Source organism: Phyllobates terribilis, unplaced genomic scaffold, assembly GCF_046119375.1.
Source record: "Phyllobates terribilis strain yellow unplaced genomic scaffold, ASM4611937v1 Scaffold_5__5_contigs__length_657084704, whole genome shotgun sequence".
In the NCBI taxonomy this organism is placed as follows: Eukaryota; Metazoa; Chordata; class Amphibia; order Anura; family Dendrobatidae; genus Phyllobates; species Phyllobates terribilis.
In genome coordinates, this window is record NW_027362765.1 from 495,079,456 (window position 1) to 495,087,217 (window position 7,762).

General features: G+C 45.2%; 1 pseudogene; it reads left to right on the forward strand.

Moving 5' to 3' along the window:
• Nucleotides 1–5,115: 5,115 nt before the first annotated feature.
• LOC141271644 (uncharacterized) lies at nt 5,116–6,903 on the forward strand (annotated as a pseudogene).
• Nucleotides 6,904–7,762: the final 859 nt, after the last annotated feature.

Genomic DNA, 7,762 nt, shown 5'->3' on the forward strand with positions numbered 1-7,762 from the left:
GATCTCCCAACAATCAGTACTCATGCTGATCTCCCCCCTGATTTCCCTCCACCTCCACCCCCTCTCACAAAGTTGGAGGAAATGGAGGAAGTGGACCAGAAAACCAGCCCACCCAAATATACCCCGTTTACCCCAGCACAGACGGATACTCTGTGTAATCGTCTCCTGGATCCCGAACATTCCCCCATGGCTTTTTACAGGGGCATGGCCGCAAATAGAGAGATATATTCAACAACAAGGCAAGATCTTTTACACCTGCTTTTTGTAAAAGCCAGTGAAGGATATTATCCATGATAGAGACTGCTATCCCATATAACAGAGCATTAGACTCCAATACGTATGAGAGTGGGGTTGACTTCTGTAACGCCCTTAAAATATGGGCTCAGGATAAGCTGGATGATCAATCCACCACCCTCACAGATGTCACTCAAGAGAAGAGAGAGTCGGCTGAGAAGTTTTATGGGCGCCTAATGCAGGTCTATAAGGACCTTGGGTTCTCCTTACATACTAAAACTCATTGCCAGCTGTTAGTGACCGCCTTTTTCCAGGGTTTAAGTACTGAAATCAAGGACGCGATATTGGCTGAAAGACCAGATGTTGAGTCAGCAACCCCAGGAGATGCCCTAAAAGTAGCAAAAAGCTTCCAGAAGAGTGTCGCTCGGACCGCTTCTGGGGTTAAGCCTAAATCCAAACCCGCTGCAGTGGCAGTCGCGGCACCCGCGGTACCCGCAACACAGTATCCTCCCTTACAGCCCCACTATTACCCCATGACAGTACCTGATCAGCGAGTAATGTAACCCGGGAGAAGACCAGTAACGAATTCCTGTTTTCAGTGTTGGAGGTGTGGCCGGGCAGGACACTTCCAAAGGGACTGTCACACCCCTGCTAGCCAGTGCACCACCCAAGTCCCCCTATCTAGAAATAGGACGCCTGGCCCATGAGACTCACGAGAAAATGTCCCCCAAGACCGTCCATTCTGAAATGGAGGCCAACCAGAGTCTGCCATTGTGATGCCCGTACCCACCCCCGGGCTCTGTTCATCGGTAGTTCTCCCAGTAGGAGGGAATCCGGTGAAGTTCATGGTAGACACTGGGGCGGCCAACTCCATTTTAAAATCCACTGAACTGCCCCAGGGTCTCCCAGTCCAATTTTCTAACGACAATCTAATATTGATCGGTGTAGATGGCAGACCTAACAAACACTAAACCTATTCCGATTGGCCCATTTCCGGAAGTAATGGCACAATTTGTCATATCCCCGACCTGCCCGGTAAATCTTTTAGGGGCAGACCTCTTGTCTAAATTCCAATCCCGAATTCAATACCAGGACAATGGTCAGATGATCCTTACTTTAAAGGATCCAAGCTCTGATGCACACATAGAGGAGGTCTGCATCTTACGGGCGCTACCCACGGTTATGATTAACATATCAGATACGAGTGGAAATCTCCCAAAAGATCCCAGGTTAGCTCCATACATAGAGGAAATCCCTTCTCATCTGTGGTCACAAGGCCCAGACGACATTGGGAGATTGCCGGTAGAACCAATAAAGGTGTACCTCAAGCCTGAAGCACCCATTCCCAAGGTTCGCCAGTACCCGCTCACACATGCACAAGAACAAGGTCTACACCAGAAAATCCAGACCTTGTTAGACAAAGCGCCCTAATCCTCTGCGTCTCCCCATGCAATACGCCGTTGTTTCCCGTAAAGAAAAAATCCCAACCTGGGCAGCCGCCCGCTTATCGATTGATGCAGGATTTGAGGGCAGTAAAAGCAGCGACAGTCTTGGAAACTCCTGTGTGCCAAACCCACATACACTTCTCTCACAAATACCATCTACTGCAGCCTGGTTTACAGTAATTGATTTAGCAAACGCCTTTTTTAGCATTCCACTACACAAAGACTGTCAGTTTCTGTTTGCATTTACATATCAGGGCAGGCAATTGACTTGGACGGTGATGCCACAGGGTGCGCAGAATAGCCCTAATCAGTTTGCAAAGAACATGTCTAGCTGTCTGCTACCATCGCAGCTGGACAACTCTGAAGTAGTACTATTACAATACGTGGATGATCTTCTCTTGTGTGCCCCCACGGAGCAAATGTCTATCAGGACCAGTGTTAGCCTCCTCAAGCATCTAGCAGAACTGAATTGTCGAGTCTCAGCCTCGAAACTTCAGTTTTGCTTTGGTCAAGTGGTTTTCTTAGGCCACTGCCTTACTCAGGGTGCCAGACATCTCACAGAAGAAAGGAAAATGACCATCTACCTGCTACCATTTCCAAAAGATCCCATAGAGCTGCAACGGTTCCTTGGACTATGTACATATTGCAGACAATGGATCCCAGACGCCTCACGTCTGATGCAGCCCTTATATGATGCACTAAAAGAAGACACTCTGGCTGATGTAAATAGCAAGGACCAACAAGAACTGCTGCAACAAGCCTTCGAGCAACTAAAATCAAGGATAATGACAGCCCCTGCCCTTGGAAATCCGGACTATGCTCAACCTTTCCATTTGTATGTCTCTAAAATGGGAGGGCATGCAGGTGGGGTACTCACACAGAGACACTGTACAAAGCAGCGCCCAGTTGGTTATTACTCAGCGCATCTGGACCCAGTAGCCAGGGCTTCCCCCAGCTGTCTATTAGCAGTTCATGCCACACAGCAGTTACTTGAAAAGACGGCGGACATCATCCTTGGACATGAGACTCACATGTATGCTCCACACGATATTGCGGCTGTTTTGGCTTTACAGCAACCTAAACATCTGTCCACACAGAGACATCTGCAGCTGCAGTGTTCGTTGATTTTGCCAGAAAATGTTAAATTACATCAGTGCACCACCATCAACCCGGCCACCCTACTACCAGCACCTGAAGGAGAGGGGAAAGAGGCTCCACCACATGATTGTCTGGAACAAATTACTGCAGAGTCAACTCCACTTGTTTTAGTGGGGGAAGTACCCTTGGATGACCCAGAACTTACGTTATATACTAATGGATCCAGATATGCTGACACCTCTGGCAGGTTTCATACTGGATATGCTGTCACAACTGAAGATACATTGGTAGAGGCTGCAGCCTTACCTCCCAGTATGTTAGCACAGGAAGCAGAGCACAAAGCTCTGATTGCTGCTTGTCAACAGGCCGAAGGAAAACGTGTGAATATATTTACTGACTCGAGATAAGCCTTCAGGATTGCACATGACTTTGGGGAGATCTGGGCAAGGAGAGGCTTTGTCACGACTGCAGGTCCTCCTGTGAAAAATGCTGAAAGCGTCAGACAATTGATGGAAGCGGTACAACTACCAAGACAGTTGGCTGTTGTAAAGGTGAAAGCTCATACTCGACCAGATGCCCCTGAAGCAAGAGGTAATGCACTTGCTGATCTCCATGTTAAGCGAGCAGCTCTTCTTCCGACATCCATGTCCATGGCTGTTACACGGCAGCAGACCAAACAGCTAAATTCCATGCCAACCCAGGATCAACCTGCAGAAGAGCATAAACCGGTCCCTCCAATCAAAAAGCTACGCTCCACACAGCAAAAAGTCTCTAAAGAAGAACGCCGTCATGGAAGGAGGCGGGTGCTAAATTGATAGATGGGCTATGGAAAAAGGAACAACTATATTGTTTGCCTCGACTTCTGTATCCTGCCGTTGCAGCCTGGGCCCATGGACCGGTGCATCGAGGGAACAATCAAGCTTTGCTACTGGTACAGAAACTCTATTGGGCCCCAGGAATTTCCACCGTGTTGAGCGCACAGAACAAAGGTTGCACAATTTGCCAAACCTGCAACCCAGGCAGATTACAGGATGCACCGACAAAACACCTTGCTAAACCAGAGTATCCGTTCCAACGATTGCAAGTTGATCATATCAGTGTGAAAAGAAAACAAGCAGAGATGTCTCCAGCGGGATCAGGATTGTAAATATCTTTTAAAACTTCACTTTTAATTACGTATCATAAAAGGCATGGATGAGTTACAGAGTAAGCAGTGCAGCGGCTCTCAAGTACAACACATTCCAACGCGTTTCGGCTGAACCTTATTCATGGAATTGGAATTGCGTTGGAATGTGTTGTACTTGAGAGCTGCTACACTGCTTACTCTGTAACTCATCCATGGCTTTTATGATACGTAATTAAAAGTGAAGTTTCAAAAGATATTTACAATCCTGATCCCGCTGGAGACATCTCTGCTTGTTTTCTTTTCACTTGGACTTTGGTAGCCCGTGACCTGGGCGTCTCCGCTGCGAGATTCTTTGGAACTGGATGAGCCTGGCTATTACCCGGTGAGCTGACTACGTTTTTCCTTTTTCCCCCCTTTTCCTTTGTTTAATTGATCATATCACTCTCCCTAAAGCAGGACGATATGAATACTGCTTAGTGGTAGTGGATATGTTTTCCAGCTGGCCAGAAGCATTCACCGTTCCAAACATGACTGCCAAGACCACCGCCAAGAAGCTTGTCTCTGAAGTTGTTTGCCGGTATGGAGTCCCAGAAGTTATCGAAAGTGATCAAGGACCAGCCTTTTCCTCATGCGTATATAAAGAAATACTTACCATGATCGGATCAACAGTGGCGCTACATACTCCTTACCATCCACAGTCAAGTGGCAAGGTGGAGAGATTGAATGGCACACTGAATAGACAATTGATCAAAATGATGCAGGAGACTACGGCCCAGTGGCCTGAGCTCCTTCCCATTGTACTATATCACATACGCACCACCCCCAGAGGGAAACACAAACTGTCACCCTATGAGATATTATTTGGGTCACAACCAGCTATAGTTCGATTTACTCCACAACAATTATCAGAAGAAACAGATCATGTTGTGCAATATGTGATTCAGCTTGCCAAAGCCTTAACTAACACCCATGCGTTATTATCATCTTCTATTCCAAATTCAGCTGATGCAGAAGGTTGTCATAACCTCAAACCCGTAGATTACGTGTATGTGAAGAAGCATGTCGAAAACATGGACTAGAACCATTGTATGATGGACCATACCAAGTGCTCCTTACAACTTCAACAGCAGTAAAACTTGAAGGGAAGTCAACATGGATCCATGCTTCACACTGCAAACGTCAACCATCCTGAGATGTTTTATGATAATATGTATGGTTAGATTAGTCAATACCTGGAATAGCCTACAACAGAATACTGACCCTTTTAATAATAAGTTCATTACTCACCACCAGATTTTGGTACAAGAATTGAGTCAATTAGAGAACAACCAGATCAGTGACTGTTGGATATGTACTCACTCACCAGTTTCAGCCGCTAGTATGCCTTTTCTGGCGGTCCCAGTCACTCTGGAAGAATTACTAAACTGGCCCAATTGTAGCGACGCCCTTGCTAATAACGCTACTAAGTTTAGTAGATTATGGAACACCACTGTAGGTATACCAGTAGTTGGGTGGGTGGATCTCCCCTGGTGGCAAGGAAATCTTACTGCCACCAGAAGACACCTGCAATTTCTTGCCCTTAACAGAAACAAGTGGGTACCCAGAAAAAAGTCTTCCTTGACTAATTTAGGCTGCATACCAACTGAAGGTCTACAAATCAGTTTTAATGCTACCTCTAGTATGGCAGATGCTTTTAAACCATCATTGTTGGAAAGATACATTCATAATCACTCATGGGTACATGCAAATCTGTTTATAAAAGGTACCAATGACACATGTTATAAAATATCTGGTAACATCCTTTGCAATTAATTTTCTGAATATAAGCCTAGTGATCCTACATGTGGCAATCCGGATGTTGGATATTGTAGCCCCCTGGGACAAATGCCTTCATAGTGTATGTTATCAAATAACACAGTTTTTATCGATTTGGTAGATAAATTAGTATTACAGCACTCTGCTTTATGGGATCTGCCATCAGCCACATATTGGGTCTGTGGGAATAATGCGTACAAATGGCTCCCAGTTGGAGTAGGGGGGACTTGTACATTGGCCTGGCTAACTCCAGCCACTTATCTTATTCCCCATAGTAAAGTAGATATGAGAGCCATCCCTCTTCATACCATCTATAAACGGGCTAAGGACAACACCCCACGCCCATCAGGAAGACCTCATTTAGTACAAATGAGTATACCCAATAAGATAGCCAGTGCTGTCTTCCTCTACTCTATGGTAACACAAATGTGGGACAAATTAGTGGAAGTCACTGATTACTTAGATGACCAGATTTGGAGTGTATTGGAAGTAATTAATGCTACTGTTGCGGTGCAGAATCAACTTATTATAGTAGCTAATCAACATACTTTAGTGCTGGACTATTTAACAGCAGCTCAAAGAGGGATGTGTCAGGTTATAGGTCCAGCCTGTTGTCACTATATTGACCCCGATTCTACCATATGGTTAAAGACTAAAATGGAAGACATTAGAAAACTCAGGGAAGAATATAACAAACATAACGAATTGACCAAAGACAGTTGGTGGTCTGATACGTTCTCCTTTTTAAATCCTGCTAATTGGTTTAAAGGGATTGGTGGATGGATTGCTGGAATATTACAAGGAGTGTTACATATTGCTGCTTGCATCTTGTTAATATATGTTTTACTAAAACTAGTCTTTTATTGTATCCCAATTTGCATGAGGAAAACCTGCCAGTCATCAAAGAGCAAGGAGAACGCTGCCAACCAACATCGAGTGCTACTATACACGGACCTCCCAGATGTAACCAGCATTGAGGACTTGGACGACAAGGGAATGATGACCTTTACCCGCTTGCCCCGACCAACCTCACGTCTGAATATCAGAGCTTTATGATTATATCAACGGACAAGGGGGGATGGACATGCCGCGACAGCCTCAATTGGTAATAAGGGCACTAATTGAGTGAAAACCAATGTCACTCAGGCTCAAACCATGACCCCGGGAAAGCACCCCTATTGTTGATAATAACATAATTTTTAGGGGGGAAATGTAAAAGACATATTGATATTCATGTTATGACAACTCCATTTTCTCTGCTTGCTTCAAAATCATGTTATTATACTCTTTGCATAACATACATTCTTTCCTTCTTTCCTCTTGATTCACATGCAACTTTCCCACACTAACCTTTTCTCTCAAGAACATTCTATGAGACATCCTGCTCCTGTTATCTAGCTAGTCTGAGCCGGGATGTAAAACCTTGTAACTTTCCATCGTACACTGAAGTAACGATAATATGACCATATGTGTATTTCCATAATAATTGTACTAACATTCGTTCAAGCTTGTAGTATGGCTGTAGGTGATTGGCTATTGATAAACTCAAAACAATATAAAATGCTAAGTAGAAATAAACGGGGTTAGAGATTCTCTGAATCCCCCCATACAGAGCTTTGCCTCCGTCTGATTTACTATTGGATTGCGCAATCAACCTTGTAAAATAATTTGACACTCACTTGGTCAACCGTGAAGGGTCAACACTGCAATGTAGAGTTCCAACGTGTGGGGACATCGCTGATCAGTCGGTGAGCTGGAAGCTGCAAACACTGCTGAAGTGCGGCATGGGCGGCAGAAGCTGTAGCTTACTTTCTAAAATGGGCACACAGGCGGTGTACTTTGACAAGCAGATCCAGCAGATCCGGGAAGGTTTTGAGAAACTGCTGAACCATGAGGTTAAGAACATGAGCCTGGCATGGTACGTGTGTGAGCTCGCCATTCTGGCCATTGTCACATATGACCATGCCTGGCTGTAGCGTCAGCGGTGTCAGCCACAGATCTGCCTGCTCTTTCAGAGTTGTCCACAACTCTTCAGTGTTGTGTG